Source organism: Notolepis coatsorum (genome assembly GCF_963971535.1).
Source record: "Notolepis coatsorum genome assembly, chromosome: 7".
Taxonomy (NCBI): domain Eukaryota; kingdom Metazoa; phylum Chordata; class Actinopteri; order Aulopiformes; family Paralepididae; genus Notolepis; species Notolepis coatsorum.
The window spans coordinates 173,667,735-173,690,642 of NC_140171.1; the positions used below are offsets into that span (position 1 = coordinate 173,667,735).

At 44.5% G+C, this 22,908-nt stretch overlaps 1 protein-coding gene across 1 annotated transcript in view; it reads right to left on the bottom strand.

Annotated features, from left to right (window-relative positions):
• LOC311232694 (uncharacterized protein) overlaps window positions 1–22,908 on the bottom strand; it is a 510,982-nt gene that overhangs the window by 126,207 nt on the left and 361,867 nt on the right. The gene's annotated exons all lie outside the window — the stretch shown is intronic.

The window sequence follows — 22,908 nt, forward strand, 5'->3', positions numbered from 1 at the left end:
CCCACACAGCAACAGCAATCTCCGCAGCATTCGATAAGATGTTTGCCACGTGGAAAATCGACAAATCACAGGTGCATGTTGTCGTGAGAGATAATGCCAAGAATATGTCTAAAGCGATGAAGGACAGTGGACTCACCAGTTTTGGGTGCATGGCACATACTCTCCAGCTGGCAGTCCACGAGGCAGTACTGAGTCAGAGGAGCATCGCGGATGTGGTCGCAATAGGCAGAAAAATAGTCGGTCACTTTAAGCATTCCCCACTCGCGTACTCACGCCTACATGCCCTGCAGAAGACAGGCCAGTTGGGTCCAATAAAACGGCTCCAGCAAGATGTTTCCACGCGCTGGAACAGTACTTTTTATATGCTGCAAAGCCTTCTAGAACAGAAGCGCACCCTCGCTGCATATTGCGCAGATTATGACCTCCCCGCAACTATCAATGCGCACCAGTGGGGATTGGTTGAAAACGTCCTCACACTTCTCTCTCCGTTTGAACAACTGACAAGAGAAATTAGCGCATCTGAGGCGTCGGCTGCTGACGTCATTCCATCCGTGAGGGCCCTGAGACGCCTTCTGAGCAAGGACGTTGACACAGACCATGGTGTCAAAACCACAAAGACCACACTGCTAGAGGCTATAAATAAACGCTTCGATCAAATAGAGTTTGACCCCATCTACAGTATTGCAACCGCACTGGATCCTAGATATAAGGACCGCTACTTTGATGGGGATGCAAAACGACGTGTATTAGTAGACCTAATTCATGCCCTGCCTGGTGATGACGAAGCGCATAATGCAGAGGCAGCTGGTGGCCCACAGCAGAGAAGGGCACGGTCCACTCTGCACCACATGTTCCATGAGATTTTGGAGGAGAGTGGGCCAGAAAGGCCACGCTCAAGCGCATCGCAGCAACTGGATGGGTATCTTGCAGAGGTCTCCATTCCCAGAAATGAGAGTGCACTTGAATATTGGAGCAATAATCAAGGCCGTTTCCCTGTACTGGCACAGATGGCACGCAGATACCTATCTGCCCCATGCACCAGCGTGGACAGCGAGCGGCTGTTCAGTGCTGCGTCTCATGTTATAGATGAGAAGAGAAACAGACTGAGCTGCGACAAAGCAGAGATGCTTCTATTTATCAAGAAAAACATGCCGCTTTTTCTTAAGAATCGGAAGTAGGCTAAAACAACGTGCGAAGCCGCTCTAAACATCTCACTTTAATGTTCCTTTTACAATGTGACGTGTTCTATTCATTTCTCAGTTATTGAATACACGTGTATTCTACAACCTTTTTTTCTTTGTTACAATGTTAAATATATTGGCTATATATTTATAATCTGTGCTGTGCTTGATTGAGAAGTTTGTTACCGAATATAATGTTCGAATCAGCACTAGGCCTGTTGCGTTATTGAGCGCTGATTCTCGCGTTAGAGAATATTCATTCATGGTATGGAATGCCATACATATATTTCTTGATGTTTCCTTTCCTTTTTTAAGTAAGTAAAGAGGCCAGTAAGTAAAGAGGCATATGTTCTCAGTGAGCATAATTTGGTGTAACACAAAAAGAGACGTGTATTATTATTTATTTAATATTTTATTTATTCATTTTATTATTATTTTATTTGTTGACATGCCTAAAAGTCAAGCATAGGGCTAAAACGTTTTCTTAAAAACAATAATATATTGTTTTGTTATATGAAAGAATGTTATAATAAAAGGAAAGCTTTTCTATACATGATTTGTCTGATTGATTGAAAACTTTATTAACAGATTGTAGAATGGGTACAATACAGTACAGCTTAATACAACTGCTAAGACTATAAGACTGGAGGATGAAGACCAGCCAAATACTTTCAGCTTGTTTACATAAGGGTCCTCCATTTTCAATTCATCAAAACATTTAGAGCAGCGGTTCCCTAACTTTTTTTTTAATATACTCACTGGCTTTCATAACCTTACAGACTAACTTCTTGTCTTGCTCAAGACTTGTTTATGACTTGAGTTTTAATAAGCGAGAGCACCATCTCTCTCAACCAGAGCTCAGCCTCTCAGCCAATGCAATAGAACCATTTTGATTGACAGTCGATTCGGCCAATTACGCCCCCAACGCTAGCACCCACCTCCTGCTGTTCTTACCACCAATCGGCAAGCGTTTATTAGTTTTTTTTACTTCCACAAAGCCGCCATTGATCTGCTTGCGAGAGGTAAACAAACTTACGTTAGCTGCCCGCCGACCAGCGCTCGACAGAATGACCAAACGAGAGACAATGATTTTATTTACTGCAACAAATGTTATAATAAAACAAAGCCTTTCTATACATTTGTCTCATTGAAAACTTTATTAACAGATTGCAGAATGGATAGTTTGGTACGGAATGAGCAACGGAATGGAACAGAGCTATGAACGGACTCGGAGTAATGCCTTGCTGCTATGGGTAATAATAATATGCTGATGTTATTGTCCGTGTAACACTAACTATATAATGTTAATGCCACAAAACGAATGCCTTGTTAATCATAAGTAGTAACTGTGATGCAGTAGCTTGTGTGTGTGGGGGACGGCGGGCGTTGTGCAGGTAGGTCGCGAGTGAACTTTTATTTTTTTGCCTTTTTTTTTTTTTTATATAAATGTTTTTATTTTCAATTTTCAACATAGAACAAGACATCACAATACAATACCGTCAATAATAATAAAAATAATGACACTAACAACAGTAATAACATTACAAGACAGGTAAACAGAAAAGAAAAAAAGACAATAAAAATGAAATAAGGAAATGACAATAGAAAATAAAATAAATAAAATAAAATAAGTGTGGCTTTCACGTGTGCGCCTTATCTTGTGTGCTATATATACGTGTGTTCTACCTACCCATATGTGCGTGTGCTTTACCTATGTATATGTTTTATGTGTACATGCATATATGTGTGTTGTGAACGTGTGCATATGACCGTGTATTCCCTAGTAGCCCAGAGTGCCTGTACAGTACTACTGCAGCCAAGAGGACACGTACAGTATCAGTGTAGTCAAGTGGGTTTGTACAGTATTATTATAGTCAAGAGGGCATGTACAGTATCACTGTAGTCAAAGGTATATGTACAGCATTACTGTAGTCAAGAGAACATGTACCGTACTACTGTAGCCAAGAGGACATGTACAGTATCAATGTGGTCAAGTGGGCATGTACAGTACTACTGTAGTCAAGTGGACATGTACAGTGTTACTGTAGTCAAGGGTACCTGTACAGCACTACTGTAGTCAAGAGAACATGTACAGTATTACCGCAGTCAAGAGAACATGTACAGTGCCACTGTAGTCAATATGACATGTACAGTATTTACAATGCCAGTACCGTAGACAAAACAAGGCAGCAGTGGGAGGTTACTGGTAATGGGGAAATCCGGCGAGTACAGTGGTGGATAGTGCAGGCCCAATATGCGACAGATAGGGGTCCCAGATCTCATAAAAAGTGTCCAACTTGGAATGCAGCATACACGTAATATACTCACAGGGGATACATTCCATTATGATATTGTGCCATGACCTCATTGACGGGACCTCGTCCTTGATCCAAAACAACAGGATGTTCTTTCTAGCAGCAAATGTCAACAAATTGAACAGTCTCTTATGTTTGGAATTGGTAACATGAATATCTGGGAGGCCCAGCAAAAGGCAGAGGGGATCCAGCTCGATGGGGGTGTGAAATATGTCAGACAGTTCTTCTACAACGTCGTACCAGTAGCTCTGTAGTTTTACACAGGTCCAAAAACAGTGGACGTGATTTCCAATCTCTATCTTGCATTTAAAGCAAAGTGGGGACGTATTGGGATCCATTTTACTTTTACGGGTTGGGGTAATATGAATGCGATGCAATATTCTAATTTGAATGGCCTTGGTGCGGTTACAAACCGAGATTTTTTTTGCGTAGGTCCACGTATCCTGCCAGTCTGCATCTGTGATTTCTATGTCCAAATCCTCTTCCCAGGACTGTTTAGTAACATAGGAAGATAAAGATGAATTAAGGTTCAGAGTACTATAGAAGATAGATATTTGTTTTTTGGGGATCTGTAAGGAGAGGGCTTTCTCCACCTGCGAGGTGGAGATGTCAGTTAAAAGTGAGGTGTCCTTGGTGATAAACTGCCTAATTTGTAGGTACCTAAAAAATTCCGCTTTCAATAGGCCATATCGCTGCTGCAGCTGTGTAAAGGACATTAGGGTCCGGCCATCAAACAGGTGGCCAAGATCGGTTATGCCCTGCCTATACCAGGTCTTGAAGCCGCCGCCGACTTGGTTTGGCTTAAAGTCGGGATTGTCTACAATCGGGGTAAGAGGAGAGGTCAGCTTGGCTCGGCCCTCCACCTTACGGACAGTCTTCCAGGCCTTGACGGAACATAATGTGATGGGGTTGGAGCACACCTTCCTCACAGACCTAAAGTCTTTGATAAATAGTAGGTTCCACAAGGGGGACTTAGATTGCGAGGATTCAACGTCCAGCCATATTGACAGTGGGTCTGCTCTGAACCAGCCGACCAGCACCCTGAGGTGTGCCGCCAGCTGGTAGTGTCTAATATTAGGTAGGTCTAGACCCCCATCTTCACTATCCATTTCTTTCCGGTTTCTTCCCATTCCAAATGAATGAGCTTAGCCAGCCTTCCAGCACCTTGATAACCTTGTTTGTCAGCAGCACTGGGATCATTTGAAGAGGGTACAACAGTCTGGGGAGTACGTTCATCTTGACGAGGGCAATCCTACCCAGCCAGGAGATCGGTAAGGGGGCCCATCTAACTAAGTCTGCCCTTATGGTGTCTAAAAGAGGGGGAAAATTGGCCTTAGCCAACGTATCATAGGTGGGTGTCACAAATACTCCTAGGTAAACGAAGCCGGAGGGTGACCAGCGAAATGGGAAGGGCTCGGGCAGTATCGGGATAGATTTGAGTGTCCCAAGTGGCATTGCTTCGGATTTGGAAAAGTTTATTTTGTACCCCGAGAAGGTTCCAAATGTGGAAATCATGCGGGTTAGACATGGAATTGAAGAGTCAGGCTTAGACACAAAGATCAGCACGTCGTCCGCGTAAAGGGTGATTTTGTGCTCCCTCCCGCCCACTCTAATACCTGAGATCTCGGCTGACTGCCTTACGGCCTGTGCGAGCGGTTCTATGGCCATGTCGAATAGTAAAGGGCTAAGAGGATCCCCCTGGGGGTTCCCCCGCTGCAGAGGAAAGTTGCTAGACCTAAGTCCATTAGTCAGGACCGCCGACATCCGCGAGTTGTAAAGAACCTTGACCCAGTCAATAAAGGTGTCACCTAAGCCAAATTCAGCGAGGGTTAAAAATAGATACGGCCATTCTACACGGTCAAACGCCTTCTCCGCGTCGAGAGACAGAACCACCGCGGGGTGGTCTGTCTCACGAGTCATTTGGATGATATTGAGGAGCCGTCTCATGTTGTCGGTAGAGTTCCTACCCTTAATAAAACCGGTCTGATCTTCATTAATAATAAAAGGGAGTACTTTTTCCAGGCGCATGGACAGGATCTTGGAAAGCAACTTTTGGTCCGAATTGAGTAGGGCTATAGGCCTATAGGAGGCGCACTCCTCAGGGCATTTACCCTTCTTAAGGAGAAGGCAGATATTAGCCTCCCGTAGAGACTGGGGCAGTATCCCCACTTCAGCGGAGTGATTAAGCATTGCTAGCAGGGGATCTAATAGAATATGACCGAACTCTTTATAAAACTCGCATCCGAAACCGTCCGGGCCCGGAGCCTTACCAGATGGCATAGCCTTAAGGGCGCCCAGAGCTTCTTCCTTCGTAATTGGGGAGCAAGTTCTGATCCTTCGATACCTTAGGGAGGTGTAATTCAGCGAAGAAGGCCTGCATGTCAGAGAAAGCACCATCGGGTCGCTCGGTCCTATAGAGTTGGGCATAGAAAGAGGCAAACTCTTTGTTAATAGTTTTGGTGTCAAAGGACCTGACCCCGTTGGAGTCGGAGATTGAGGCTATTACTTGGGTGTCAGCCCTTTTTTTTGCCAAGTTAGCCAGGCACCTACCCGGCTTGTCACCGTGTTCGTACATTCTCTGTTTGGCCAATTTAAGAGAATATTCTGCGTCCTGGATCAGAAGAGTGTTTAGCGCCGCTCTGGTGGCCGTAAGCTCCATAAGCACAGCCGGGGCTGGGTTCGAAACATGCTGATTTTCAAGGTCGGCTAGTTTGGATTCAAGAAGTTTACATTGTTCATTTTTCTTGCGCTTCTTGGATGATACATAAGATATAATCAGTCCACGAGAAAATACCTTAGATGTTTCCCAGAGTAGAGACGGGTTATCCGTAGAGCGAAAGTTAATTGAGTAGAAAATTTTAAATTCCGATTCGAAATAGGAGACAAATATATCATCTTTGAGGAGGTATGGGTTGAGGCGCCAACGCCTCGACAGCGCTCTCTCTTCTGACAGGGAGTAGACCAGGTATATAGGGGCGTGATCCGATAGAACGATGCTTCCGATTGTGCAGGACGATACTAGAAAGAGCTTAGAGGAAGGGATGAAGAAATAGTCTATTCTACTGTTGCTCTTGTGTGGGCCGCTAAAAAAGGTGAACTTCAGTTCTGATGGGCAAAGGGTTCTCCCAGGGTATCTGCAGGTTTAGCCCAGTCAGATTTAATGCTTTTTAAGACTTTTTAATGCCACTCAGAATTAAATTTAATACCAATTTCACAATAACAAAAATCATGCAACGACACCAATTAGTTTAAGTTTAGGGACACATTGGTCCAAAGATGTTTAATAAAACATAACTTGGAAACTTAAAAATCTTGAACTTAAAGGAGTAACTGGATTGGATGAATTTCAACAAAGGGGTGACCAAACATAAATAGCAAATATAGCTATACAAAATATACCAGGGGCCAAGCAGCCACTGTCAGAACACATAACTATTACCACCCTCCCCAGGGTATCAAAAAAGTCAACCAACAAACAAGATTCTTGTGCCGGATCTCCTCTCTGGTAAACAAGAATACCCTGAAGACTCTAACAGGAGCACTCATTCAAGGGTACTACGACTATGCTTGCACCTCATGGTACCAAAGCACCTCAAAGGCCCTAAAAACAAGATTACAAACATCACAAAACAAACTGGTCAGACTACTGCTTAACCTCACTCCTAAAACCCACTTTACCCCTGCCCACATTCAAAACCGCTCTTAAAGAGCACCTACGGGAGGCTGCAATTAGAAACTGGGCACCGTAAATGTCCAACCCCCCCCCCCCCCCTCCTAATGTACAGTCTCCTCCCCATCATATGTATATATTTTCTGTTAGGATCTCTGGGTAACAGTACTGTATATTTGCATATCGTATATGTCACAATTGTAACACTACAGTACTATATAGTATACCTGTACAGTATGTCATGTATGTCCCTATGCCATTAATGTCATGATGAGTATGTCGAGTATGTCATGACATATGTTGAGTATGTCATAAATGTCATGTCACTATAATTGAAAATGGGGGACCCTGATGTAAACAAGACACGTCTTTCTCTGGTCTGCATCCCCTTAACAATTGTGTGTATTGAGCCGTACTGTATTGTACCCATTCTGCAATCTGTTAAATAAAGTTTTCATTCATTCATCCAGTTGTTTTGTTTTTGTGGTTTTGGTTGAATGAATGAATACTTTGTTTAACAGATTGCAGAATGGGTACAATACAGTACGGCTCAATACACACAATTGTTAAGGGGATGCAGACCAGAGAAAGACGTTTGTCTTGTTTACATCAGGGTCCCCCATTTTCAATTCATAGTGACATTTATGACATACTCAACATACATGACATTTATGGCATAGGGACATACAGGTATATAGTACTGTACCGTTACATTTGTGACATATACGATATGCAAATATACAGTACTGTTACCCATAGATCCTAACATACATGGGAGGATACTGTACGTCATTAGGAGGGGGTGGGTGGGAGGAAGAAATACATAGTGGGTGAAGCTCTCATCGAACATAAACACAAACGTGTCCTTGTTTACATCCGTGAATAGATTATTTTCAAGTTAAGACCTCAGCTTCAAGCTTTGGCGTGGAGCCGAATGTTATCCGGACTTCTGTTGGTGCAGATGTTATAGTCCTACCTGAGATGGCGCAGCTGGTGTGGAGGCAGGGGCCGAAAATAAATGCGAAATAGTAGTTTGCAGGCGGTTTTTGCAGAGCTCTCAGCATGTGCGACGCGACTGCTCTTTTTTTTTGTTGCAGCAGGGCTTGTGATGGTATTTGACTGGGACCAACCATCGCGCAAACAGTGGATTGTCGAGCCAGTTCTCGTTAAATTGGCACTTTCCCATATTAACGAGTGCAAATGCTAAACTAAACTAAACTAAACGTAACGTTAGCGTTATCGCTTCGCCTTGCTAACGTTAGCTAGACTCCGTTGCTGAAATGGTTCCCCGGCCAACACATTACACAAGGAGTTGTGTTGGTTCCGCCCCATTTCGGTCTGCGTGATTCTACAACACGGTCAATGAAAAGTCAAACTTTATTTCCCGTTAACCGTTTTCCCCCAGAAGGCGTTCTCAGAGGCCAGGCCATTCAACTCAGCAAATATCTTGGATAGAAAGTCAGGGGAATAGCCTGGGGGACAGTATACATTCATAAATGTCATTTCTTTACCCTTAAGAACCCCTTTGATAATCACATAGCGACCTTGGCTATCCACAGAGGAAGTTATAAGTCTAAAGGGGAGATTTTTATTGATCAATATGGCCACGCCCCTACTAAATGTAGAATAGTTTGTAGCAAAGACCTGTCCTACCCAGCTCTTTTGGAGTTTAGCAGTGTCGTTGGGCCCCATATGAGTTTCTTGTAAAAAAGCAATCGACACATTCTCCCTCCTTAAAAAGGTCAGAGTCGCCTTCCTCTTAGCCAACCTCTGCAGGCCTCGTACATTCCAGGAGCAGAGCTTGAAGCTCTCAGAGTTAGCCGTAGCCATAGAACATTGAAGGGCGTGTAGGTGGGGCAGACCTGGGCAAGCCTGTGGGCATGTAGAATTCACTTAACCTAAACACTATGCACACGTATTTCGAGCCATACATAAAACATATATTAATGACATAAAAACATATAAATGTGTGGGACCGGTGGGTCTTTCCCCAACATCACAGGGACTCACCAACATTTCCAGAGACTTCAAACCTACCACTCGTAGAACCATCTCCGTGGCCAACTGCCACATTTCCCTGTATACAAAAGTGCCTCAGAGTGTAAAGCAAACAAGAAAAAAATAAATCAAATTGAACCATAAGCCAATAGTAAGGTCAACGGCTGGAACCCAGAACTGTCGGTAAAAAGGGGGGGGGGGGGGGTGTATCTGCCAGGCATGCTGCGACAAAACAGGCGCGCAGTACCTCCACCAGGCCGGGAGGGGGCGATACCCTGTCCGCGAGACTGTTATCTCCCCTGACGCTGGTTCGACCCTACACAGTTATGCCTCCCCACCAGAGGAGGGCGCTGTGCCGGGGGCCGCCCGCCGCTCCCGCGAGCACATCGTCAGCAGCAAACATTAATGGGAGCCATGCGGGTTGCATGAACCGGTCGAGAGTCAAACAGGTGGCGCAGCCACGAGACCCCATCTCGATCGACGTGTAATCAACAGTAAATGCATCCCGGTGGCCATGATCAAAAACATGGCTGGGAGCTGGTATATCGCGCAAAAGTCATAGGCGTGGCAGAAATATCCGAAACGGAATATCCGAAACGTTAACAGTTAGCAACCTAGCCCGTGGCTATGGTCGTGCATCAGTACAACAGTCATATACAACCTACTTATCCCCCCCCCTCCCCTTATGTCAGACAGCGAGAGAAAAATAAAAAGATAACTTTCCAGGCGAGGCCTAATGTCAAGTATTCATCCATACTCACATATGTAATAAGATACCAAATGCGACCCCTTTCTGTGTGATAGCCGTAGCAGTATGCTAACGCTCCATCGCTACTACCCCGTCAGGATCTGATGAGGCCGGTGTCGGGTCCGCGTTCAGCTCCGGTGGAGCCAGCGTCGGGTCCGCGTCTCGCCCCGGTGAAGCTGGTGTCGGGTCCGCGTCTCGCCCCGGTGAAGCTGGTGTCGGGTCCGCGTCTCGCCCCGGTGAAGCTGGTGTCGGGTCCGCGTCTCGCCCCGGTGAAGCTGGTGTCGGGTCCGCGTCTCGCCCCGGTGAAGCTGGTGTCGGGTCCGCGTCTCGCCCCGGTGAAGCTGGTGTCGGGTCCGCGTCTCGCCCCGGTGAAGCTGGTGTCGGGTCCGCGTCTCGCCCCGGTGGAGCCAGCGTCATGCTCGCGTCTCGCCCCGGTGAAGCTGGTGTCGGGTCTGCGTCTCGCCCCGGTGAAGCTGGTGTCGGGTCCGCGTCTCGCCCCGGTGAAGCTGGTGTCGGGTCCGCGTCTCGCCCCGGTGAAGCTGGTGTCGGGTCCGCGTCTCGCCCCGGTGGAGCCAGCATCAGGCCCACGTCTCGCCCTGGTGAAGCCGGTGTCGGGTCCGCGTCTCGCCCCGGTGGAGCCAGCGTCATGCCCACGTCTCGCCCTGGTGAAGCCGGTGTCGGGTCCGCGTCTCGCCCCGGTGGAGCCAGCGTCATGCTCGCGTCTCGCCCTGGTGAAGCCGGTGTCGGGTCTGCGTCTCGCCCTGGCGAAGCCGGTGTCGAGGTCCCTCTGGGTCAGGCCCTCAGGAAGTCCACGGCGTCCTTGGGCGACGGTAGATGCAGCCTGCCCTCCTTGGTTCGGATGATTAGCTTCGCAGGGAACTGGAGCGATGGTTTAAATCCGCGCTTGTACAGGGGCCCCATGACATCACGGTATTGTGATCGTTGCTCGACCACCTCGGGGGGATAATCTTCGAAGATAGCGACTGGTTTCCCTCTGTATGTCAGATTCCCTCTCCTCTTGCGAGCCTCCAGGATAATAGTCTCCTTGATCTTGTAGTGATGTAAGCGGGCAATTACGGCCCTAGGCCTGGAGCCTGGTGCTGGTCTGGGTGTTAGCGTCCTGTGGCATCGGTCAAGCTCCGGTGGTGTAGCGAGGACATCTTTCCCCATGATTTCCACCAGGACCTCCGCGAAAAAGACACTGGGACGGTTGCTGTGCAGGGATTCGTCCAGGCCCAGGATGCGTATGTTAGAACGCCGACTACGTGACTCAACATCAATTAGCTTGTTTCTTAGCTTGTCGATGACTATATCCTGAGCTGTGCATCTCACTTCTAGCTCCACCATCCTATCCGACCACCTATCCATGCCGTCCTCCACGGAGGTCAGGCGCTGGGTATGGTCTGCGATCTCCTGCTGGAAGCCGTCGAGTCTAGTCTCGAGCGAGGCAGCAAACGTTCTGAACTCCGTGGTGAAGGCCTGTTTGAGCTCATCCATTAGCTTAGCCATGGTAGCCCCATCCACAGGGGCGGTCTCGCTTCTCAAGACTCGTGCAGTCATCATGCTCGTTATTCTTTTTCCTTTTTGGGTCGAATAGTACAGTCTTAGATACGGATGTCGTATATTAGTGGTTCAATCACCTTGAAAATAAAAAAAGAGGCTTTTTAAAGTAAAATAAAAGTTCGGGAGCGGCAGCGTGGCTCAGAGACGTTCACATCCTTCCGACCCGGAACCCCCTTTTTTTTTTTGCCTTTTGACGCTACACAAATTGGTTATTTATCGGCGACTGCTATCGGCACATTTGAGCTTATCGGCCGATAGGCCGATAGGTGTCAACAAGGCACTTATCGGCCGATACCGATACCCGACCGATATATCGGTGCACCCCTAGTATATTGTATAGTATATTGTATATTAGTATATTGTATAGTATATTGTATGGTAACTCAGTTACTTCTACTCTGCATTGAACATTGTACATATGTACTTACTGAACACTTGTGCCTAAGTACGTGACTTCTATTTTATACTTGCTATACTTATTTTATTTTATCTATTTTCTATTTTTGTCTAGCACAGTCTCTGGAGCGTAACAGAAAGAAGCATTTTGTATAAAAGTATTCTGTACTTCTGTATGACAACTAATAAATAAACTTGAAACTTGAACTTGGGTAGTGTGAGCCTCCCACACGTTACACCTCGCCAATGACAGTCCACGCTGGCAGGTGAAAAGATGTGACAGGCTGCCTCCTCGTGTATCAGAGGGGACACGTGATGCAAGGCTTCTATCCTCCCTATACAACCGGCCAGTGGGGGGCATATGCAAGCAACATTCAAGACAGGGGAGGGGAGAATTGGCACAGCGGGTAATTGGGATGGGAGACAAATTTAAAAAGGAGAAAAAGTGGATACAAAAAAAAGAATATAAGGCCTATAAATGGCCTAATTATAGCCAAGTCGCACATCTATGGATCAGGCCAAATCTCCCCTTTCCAATGGGGATTTAGTTCAATCTGGATTTAGTATCACCAGGCGTGCAGCAAAAACCGTGAATGAAATCTACTGTAAGTACAGTTACTTGTTTATAATGTAGATTTCTCCACCATTTTACATCAGATTGCAACGCCGTTTTTTGCTAGACATTCAAAGAAAGGTAGAGAAACAAACTGCGTTCTAATTTATGCCAATAACGTTCAGGTTTGTGGCAGATAATCCCAAAAAATAAGATAAATAAAAAAGTTAATCCACAAGGCATATGATTGACAGTCAAGCCAAGAGTCACTTTATTGTCCCATCAGCTGGGAAATTTGTCTTGGGCTTACACCCACACTACAGCCACAGACACATACATACAGACATGATACAACACAACTGACTCCAAACAAAGGAGATAAACAATGTAAAAGATACAGTAGAGTACCTGCACAGCAGGATGTCTGGCAACACCACAGGAGCTGGCTTGAGCTGGGTAGTGTCGTTTTTCAACATTCCAATGAAATGGCTCCTACACTCAGGCCATGGTTACACAGACTGTTTTTGTTTTCGTTGCCGAATTAATACGTTTGCTGTCCCTGTTAGGTTGAGGTTACACCTTTCGTATCATCTTCGTATTGTTTTCTTATACGCATCGCCGCGTATCGCCGCGACGTCATGCGCGTCGAGTCACACTTTCGTTTTTTTTTCGTTTTTGTCACCAGAGCACACTGATGTAGTACACTGCCAAAGCAGTAGGTGGCAGTAGGTGGCAAACATGAAGGCAATTTCAACCAATCAGAACGAATGTGCCAATACACTTCCTGGTGGAAGCTCCACCAAAAGAAAATGTCAACAAGGCAGCCTATGCCGCGCCACCATCTTGTTTACTCAATGCAGCAATAATTTTTCAGCAAAGCCTAATAAAAGTGCAATAAACAAAACGGATACATTCACTGTGTGTTCTGCTTGTCATTTGTTGATGAAACAAAACTAACATCAACACAAGTGACCACCAAGAGCGGATAGTTTTAGTCTAAAAAACGCTCGGTAGCATTGTTAGCTGCATGCTAACGTCAATGGAGTATGCCATTATAACAATGTAGCATTGTGGCTAGAAGCTAACGTTAGCTCACGCTACTTAGCCAGCATCAAAACTGATGATATCGCGAGCTATCAGTAGTTAGATAACATTAGAGACAACGCTGTGTGTATTAAACAAAGGTGAATAGATGACTGGGCCATTTTGTTTAATGCTTCTTAAGTTGAAAGATGAACTCTGAGCTAACAGGGTCTGAATCCTGATAGCTCACGTTAGCCAGCTGCTCATGCCATCGGTAATGCTAGCAGAATGAATGGATGTAAACTTTATTTAACATATTGCATATGGGTACAATACAATACGGCTCAATACAAACAATTGTTAAGGGAATGCAGACTGTTGTAGCTTGGACTGGGGTCCTTATAACAATAACTTGACAACACATGGTAGCTGAAGCTATTTGGGACACGGAGCTCTGTCCCAAACACACACACACACACACTCTGCTGTCACCGGAAGGGCACGCAGATGGTATCTACTGCGCATGGGCGTTTTCGCAACAACGGCTACGTGCTGACTACACGCTGTTTGTCGACTCGTTTTTTTGCGTATCTCCAAACGCAAACACAATTTTGCGTTTCAGCCGTATCCACAAAAAAACGCCAAAAAACGCGTTTCTGTGTAGATAGGACATGAAACGTCGTCAAAAACGTATAAAAAAACGCCAGGAATACACTAGTCTAACCATAGCCTTAGATAGAAATGCCGTTTTGGCCAGTCCAAGCTACAACAGTCTGCATTCCCTTAACAATTGTTTGTATTGAGCCGTATTGTATTGTACCCATTCTGCAATATGTTAAATAAAGTTTACATCCATTCATTCTGCTAGCATTAACGATTGCATGAGCAGCTGGCTAACGTGAGCTAACGTTAGCTATCAAAGCACGTTAGCTCAGAGCTCCTCTTTCAATCTTAACAAGCATTAAACAAAATGACCCAGTCATCTATTCACCTTTGTTTAATACATGAGGCGTTGTCTCTAATGTTATCTAGCTACTGATAGCTCCTGATAACATCAGTTTGGTGCTGGCTGGCTAACTAACTTGAGCTAACGTTAGCTGCTAGCCACAATGCTATACTGTTATACTGGCATATTCCATTCACGTTAGCATGTACCTAACAACATCTGCGATCTTTTTTTGAGACTAAACAATCCGCTCTTGGTGGTCACTTGTGTTGATGTTAGTTTTGTTTCATCAACAAATGAGAGGCAGAACACACAGTGAATGTATCCGTTTTGTTTAATGCACTTTTATTACTATTATTTTATAAAATAAGTGCTGCATTGGCTAAATAGCCCACAGAGGCATTTAAAGATGGTGGCCTGTTGACTTTTTTTGCAGGAAGTGTATTGGCACATTCAAGTTCTGATTGGTTGAAAATTGCCTTCATGTTCGCCACCTACTGCCACCTACTGCTTTCGCATTGTACTACATCACTGTGCTCAGGAGGCAAAACGAAAGTGCTCAGGTTGCAAAACGAATGTCTAACTCGGCTGCCACTACGTTGCGACCTGGAAAGCGAAACTCATCTTCAAAACGAAACGAAAACATCAGGCAGTGTAACCGCAGCCTCATATTCAAAAGGCTATAAAACGGAAATGTACAGATGAAAAAACAATCCGTTTTGTACATGTTGACTGGATGCAACTAACTGATAATCGACAGGTGTATTAGACCCATAGCTATAATTTAAGATATATTTTAAGGAGGAGAGGAGAACAGCTGAAGCCATCAACGGTGGAGGCCATTCTTTTCATTGTGCATTTTTTGTCGTAATGTAGTATTTGTGTGTGTGTGTAACGTAGGTAGCGTGTGTGTGTGCGTGTGTGTGTGTGTGTGTGTGTGTGCGTGCAATGTCCGTCATCACATCGTAATATTGGCATCTGGCTTAAGTCGGGCTAGGGCAGAATAATTGCTTAACTTTTCGGGCTAGGGTAGGGCCGGGCCTGAATTCTACAGGCTTGGGCCGGGCTGGGGCAGACATGTCAGGCCCCTGCAGACGTCTACCCTACAGCCTTAACACTTTCAGTGCCAACGACGAGATATCTCGTTAGTTCATGCCAACCGTTGAGTGCCAGCCGACTAGAGATCTCGTTTTTAATCGTTTTTTTTTTATTAGCGATTTCTATTCATATTTCATCAATCTAGCCTCCCGTTTACCACTGGAACTCTCTCCGAGCTCCATTGGGAAAATACCGCCCCCTATCGTCTCTCCGTGTGGTACTGCACACCTTTGGATTGGATTGAATGAAACGCATGAAGAAAAAGAAATCCTGCTTCCACATTTTACTTCTCAGGCATGTAACTCGAGCCGATCGGATTCATTGTGGACCATCAGAACAGCGTGGAATCGGTGTTTCGACCACCCAGTGTTGGATCAATAAACGCGATCGATATTTGCAAGCGCTCAGGGGCTCGGGAGGTAGAACGGTCATCTAGTAATCAGAAGGTTCCTGGTTCGATTTTATTTCTGTCTCCACAGTATAGACAGGGACCATCATTTTGACCGTCATTAGACAAAAAGATTAGCAGCAATATAATACATTTTAACGTGTGAGAAATGACCCATAGCTATAATTTAAGATATATTTTAAGGACTCGCAAATCTCGCAGTCTGCCCATTGACTTACAGCGGTGGCGTACTAGCGCCATCTCGTGGATTAAGCGACGGCGCAGAATGAGTTAATGAAATATGAGTTTAGGAATTGTATTCAAAAGATCGCAAATTTCGACCGGAAATAAATCCGAGTGGCCATTTTGCTGTAGTCATTATGATGAAGGAAAGACAGGGCTTTCAATGAGCGTTGCAATTTAGAAAAACTACATCTCCTAGGGTTCTCCAGCTTTCTGGAATCAAATTACTTCCTGATTATTATTTTTAATTTATCTGGATTATATACCACAAAACTGAACGTTATTGGCATAGTTTGGAGCGCAGTTAGTGTGTCTACCTTCTGTGAACATTCAACAACAATCGCCGTCGCAAACGGATTCAAAATGGCGGACCTGTCGCAAAAAATAAAAAGCTGACTGTATTTAGAGTAGATTTCATTCTCGGTTCTTCATGCACGCCTGGAGATACTAAATCCAAATTGAACTCCGTCATTGGCACGAGTAGATTTGTCCCGATCCATAGATGTGCAACATCGCTATAATAAGGTCATTTATAGGCCTGCTATTCTATATTCTATAATAATATTTCAAATGGCATGTGTAACTGAGGGGCACAATTCCCTGACTGTATTGATAAGTATGGTATCATTAAACCACTACCGCTTTATGTACTTTAATTACTGGCCATACAGTACATGATATATAAATATGATGAACACTTCCCACAATGAATCGGTTCCACACAAAGTGGTAATTAAGTATTTATTGCAGCAAAAGGTACATAATATACTTCTCTATTTTACTTTGGATGCGCTTATAAGGCAAAGGAATGTGCGTAGGCAAATCAATAATGAATGTCCATTCTCTGGTTACGCAGGAGGTAATTATACAACCTGAATCTTAGGGAATTATATCTATGGTACACTAGTAATATATAGCGGGAGATACTGGAAGGGTCCCCCCGGTTGTAAGCCAGCAGGGGTAGAGGATCTGTCGGTAGTAGAGAGTCTGGTCAACGATGACTAAGGAGACTCCAAGTACAGGAGACGGTGCAATAGTCTCTTGATCCACAGACGAATACAGCTGTTCTCCGTAGACTGTAGCTCCACAGTGAAGAAAGCTAGCCGGCCTCAGGCTCTCTGAGGCGCAGACTCGACGTGGCTCCTCACAGGGTAAATCCCACACGTGTAGGCGTCGGCGATTCTCCGCTCCATAAATCACAGGACCAAAACAAATATAATCCAGCCGCAAAGGGCTATGTAGTCGTCGGGTAGATTAATCCAGTGTACATGTCCACACGGTTCTCGTCTAGGTCTCCTCGGGTGAAAGCGCCATGAAAGCAGCCCAGCCTGGATAAGCACTCTAGCTGGTATGAGGAAGCGTTGGTGATGCTGGTCACTGTAGAACTTTAGCCGCACGATACACTATACACAAATAGACTATTACTGACTTAATAGAAATATGTCGCACTCGACGGTATAGCGCCAAACTCTGACAATTCAGTTATTAATTCGCACGCGGTCTCAATGCTCTATTTGGGGCCAAACAGGCCATACTTCACCGCACGTTGTATCGTGGGTGAGGCTTCAACTTATTGGGTAACTCTACTTCTGTATTCACCTGCGCCATATTTATATGCACGGCGAACAATCTAGTGCCAACCTCATTTCTGTCTCGTATCCCTGGGCAAGGCCGGGGATGTACAGACATGTCTTGACGGTGGCCTTGAACCTGACTCTGGAGGCATGGCCCTGGCGCCTGTGGACCGCTGTCCAATAGGAGAATGAAATATTATGGTCTGTACTAGGCTAAAGGGATATTCCGTGTATATGTACAAGGAATATACAAGGGATATCAAACGATATACAAATACTATGCAATATATATCAATCAATAAATATATATATTCGGTTTAATCTGATCCTTTGTAACAGCATGGGTCCGGATGGCAGAATTCAGTATTGTATCTACAAAACCTTCTGTTTACTCATCTTCCCTTTTTTGTACACGTGATCTCTAGGGCTGACCCCTATTAGTCGACTAATCGATCGAAAGGAGCCATAGTCGACTGCCAACCTCTTAGTTAACCACAGATTTCACAAATTCTTTTATGAAAAGGAGACATCGAGAAGCTTCGTCTCTGACTTTTATCGTCACTTACTTACGTCCTCATATGAGGTCCTTCCCCTAGACTCGGTTTGGAGGAAGGATATCCCAAACTTGGAAGTAGATTTTGATTGGGATGCAGTCTGGGCAAACGTTCGGCTATCATCACGCAACCCGGATCACCAACAGATTAATCTTAATTTTGTTCATAGGACTTACCTGACTCCTAGACTTTTGCACCTAATGGGTCTCAGACAAGACCCTCGATGCTCCTTGTGTTTAAACGGTGCTCTTGGTACATTTATGCATATGTATTGGGAATGCCCTCCTGTTAAGATATTCTGGGAAAAAGTAACCACTCAATTATCAGAATTTATATATCTGACCATACCTACACTGCCTTCTGTATTGTTGTTGAATGATGTTTCTCAGTTATCAACCTCTGTACATGTAAAGAGACTAATTTTGTCCGGTCTTACGGCTGCCAAAAAGTTGATAGCGTCACGCTGGATTCAACCGGATAAAATGTGCCGGAAGGTATGGGTTCTTACCTATCTCGATGTGATTTATCTAGAGATATCTACTGCACGAATTTTAGGTGTTAATGAAGCCAGCATAGCAGTCTGGTTAGCTGTGGTGGAGAAGATAAAGGGAAGCATATAAACTTGTAATTTTCTGATGTTAAATGAAATAGTGGATGTATAGTCCAAGTGGGGGTCCTGAGGGGGGGGTGGAGGGGGAAGGAAAGAGCGAGGAAGAGCGAGCAAGAGCACATGTATTGTATTTATTATTTTTATGTCTTTTAATCTACATTTATTTTTATTTAATTACTGGACTGTCATTATTGTTATTATTATTTCTGTCATTGTCCTGTGATTTATCATTGATTATTACTGTTACTGTATTGTTTGTCTAGTTTCATGTTAAAAAAGGGAAAATAAAAAACATTTGTTCAAAAAAATATATATAATAATAATTATTATTATTATTATTATTTTTTATTTGTTACGGAGAAATACGAGACAGGCTGACAGACATGTACACGTACGGTGATGTCGGATATGATATCTCTTAAAGACCATATTAACTAATAAAGCCCATGCTGGAATATGACTGCCTTTTTCCGTTTTGTTCAATTAATACCCAGGGATTAAAGTTCTCCTCAATTGTAATCGCGACGGATTTTCCGTAAATGTTCTACCTTTTGCATATGATTTCTAGAGGCATACAATCTATTTTGATGTAGCCTATATAAACAATAATACGAGAGCATAAAAAAAAATACTGTCTTTTACTGTTAGTCTCAGTGAAGTTTCAACGGAGCGAGGTAATCTATTCTAACCAACAAATTGAAGTAGAAAGCATTTCGTTGTGGCCAATCTTATTTGGAAACATGACACAAAATAATAGTATGTCGCTTTTTATTTGAAACAATATTTAATCGCGTTTGGTGGAGGTGGGTGTTCTGTAACCCCTTTTGTGACTGTGATGCACCGAGTGAATCCACTATCACTTGCTCCTCAATAGGAAACCAACCTAGATTTACCCTGAAGGACTGGTTCTAACCGAACCGTTCGTTATACAAGAATCACAGAGAAATGTCAAAGGTACTCACATTTGCACGAGGGTTTCAGACAGAGATACGGGATGGTTTGAAAGCTCGGCGTTGCTAATAAACATTTTAAATATTTTTTATAAACTGGTCAACACGGCATTATTTCCGGCGTTGGCTGCCTGGTGTGATCACAGCGCATGCGCATCATGCACACAACACCGGGAATAATGCAGTGTTGACCAGTTTATAAAAAATATTTAAAATGTTTATTAGCAACGCCGAGCTTTCAAACCATCCCGTATCTCTGTCCGAAACCCTCCTGCAACTGTGAGTACCTTTGAAACGTCTCTGTGATTCTTGTATAACGAACGGTTCGGTCAGAACCAGTCATTCAGGGTAAATCTAGGTTGGTTTCCTATTGAGGAGCAAGTGACTGTGGATTCACTCGGTGCATCACAGTCACGAAAGGGGCTAGGTGGTTGATGGTGGTTGAGAAGTGAGAGAGAGAACCCTTGTAAGTTCTCTCTATTTATACACTGTGGAGCGCAGTTCTGGAAGGTTCTAGCCTGTTCTAACCGGTTCTACTATATGACATCATACTTAAGCTTAACTTGAATTACACTATGACATGGCGGGAGTTACACTAGGTGTTCTGCGTCTGCCCCCCCTGCCAAACAAGCAAGCCAACCTCTTGTTCGCGCATGAGCCCATTATAATTACACTACTGTCGCTATTTCACAATGAACTATAATGAACTATAATGAATTACGGTTCATACAGAACACGCGCCAGTGTCAGGAGTAATGCACGAAAGCTTATTTCCGCGTTGAAACTAATGCATGAACTGAGGAGCGCATATGCCGTAGTAACGATATTCTACCACTGGGCGTCAGCTACGCATGCTCAGAGCTGTGCGTAGACATAAGCACAAAGTCAAGTTCACGTTCAAATTGATAAATCCCACACTTTGCTTAGAAATGGTCGTACGCACGGGTTAAGCACATATCTGTGCGTACGCCACGTTGATAAATGAGGGCAGGAGTACTATCAAAATAATCAACATACCTGTGTTGTATAGACAAGGACCCTACAGTAGAGGTCTGCAAGCCCGAAGGGGCCCGACACCATGGACAGATTAGGGCCGGGCCGATTTATTTATGCATTGATGGGGTTCTGGTAGGGCTCGGGCTCCTTTTATTTGTCTCGCTTCATTGTACACACGCGAGTCATGCGCGCACACACAATCAGGCCGTCACGTAGTGTTTCCATCAAAGCAACAAGCTAGACCGCAGAGAGCGTGCGTGTCGGAGATGGAGAAGCTGCCTTTGCTAGCTAGACCGCGTGCTATGTGTTGAGTATACCCGCAAGCAGCAGCTGTAGCGAGCAATATTTCAGCAGCGCAGGAAGAACGCTGGAGGAGAGGAGAACAGCTGAAGCCATCAACGGTGGAGGCCATTCTTTTCATTGTGCATTTTTTGTCGTAATGTAGCATTTGTGTGTGTGTAACGTAGGTAGCGTGTGTGTGTGCGTGTGTGTCTGTGTGTGTGTGTGCGTGCAATGTCTGTCATCACATCGTAATATTGGCATCTGGCTTAAGTCGGGCTAGGGCAGAATAATTGCTTAACTTTTCGGGCTAGGGTAGGGCCGGGCCTGAATTCTACAGGCTTGGGCCGGGCTGGGGCAGACATGTCAGGCCCCTGCAGACGTCTACCCTACAGCCTTAACACTTTCAGTGCCAACGGCGAGATATCTCGTTAGTTCATGCCAACCATTGAGTGCCAGCCGACTAGAGATCTCGTTTTTAATAGTTTTTTTTTTATTAGCGATTTCTATTCATATTTCATCAATCTAGCCTCCCGTTTACCACTGGAACTCTCTCCGAGCTCCATTGGGAAAATACCGCCCCCTATCGTCTCTCCGTGTGGTACTGCACCCCTTTGGATTGGATTGAATGAAACGCATGAAGAAAAAGAAATCCTGCTTCCACATTTTACTTCTCAGGCATGTAACTCGAGCCGATCGGATTCATTGTGGACCATCAGAACAGCGTGGAATCGGTGTTTCGACCACCCAGTGTTGGATCAATAAACGCGATCGATATTTGCAAGCGCTCAGGGGCTCGGGAGGTAGAACGGTCATCTAGTAATCAGAAGGTTCCTGGTTCGATTCTATTTCTGTCTCCACAGTATAGACAGGGACCATCATTTTGACCGTCATTAGACAAAAAGATTAGCAGCAATATAATACATTTTAACGTGTGAGAAATGCAGCAAATCAAGTCACTTTGCTTTGATTTCTGGCACGTTAGACATGTTTCTTGGTAGCAGATAGGAATTTGAGAGGGTAGATCTGGGGCAGAGGCAGACAGCAAAATAAAGTGCACCAAATCTCTAACTAAGTACTTACAGTAGCATGGTAAAGTATTTGGCCACTTTCTGATTTCCTCTGTAATTACATCCTCCTTCCTATTGACCCAATTTGTCTAGTGTGTTCATTAGACAGGTGAAATCCTCTTTCAGTGCCTCTGTGCCCGTTTTCTTAGGCAGTTAGCTTCGTTGGTATGCGCGCCATTAGCATTAGCCACGCTTATAGGCCTCTTTGCTTTTGGAAAGAGTGACACATTTCTTTTTATATATATTGTGCATTCGACTAAGAGGTTGGCAGTCGACTACGGCTCCTTTCGATTGATTAGTCGACTATTCGACTTGTCGTGGTCAGCCCTAGTAATTTGTAATCATATTTGTTATTTGACTTGCCACAAATCTCACACACTTATTGTCTGGTGATTAATTCCGTATTTACAGGGGAAAACTGACCTGAGGAACAGGCTGCAGGGAGACAATCTGGCTGCTTGTATGCGTCTCAGCATCAATGGACCCCCTACCAGTGAATTCCCCACCAAAGAGCCCTGGAGCTTTTCTTTCAAAAGCCCAGGAAAATGAAATGCTCTAAGGCAGAATGTAGCCTATGCCACTGAGACTTCTTAGGTGTAAAGTGCTGTTGTAGTGTTATGATTTGTGTATGTTAGACAGTTAGTATGTTCTATGTATCTATGTTTTCTATTTATATTATCTAGTATTAACTCATCTATGATCAATACAAATAGTGTACATTTTCTTAAGTGTTGAGGCATGTCATTAATCTTG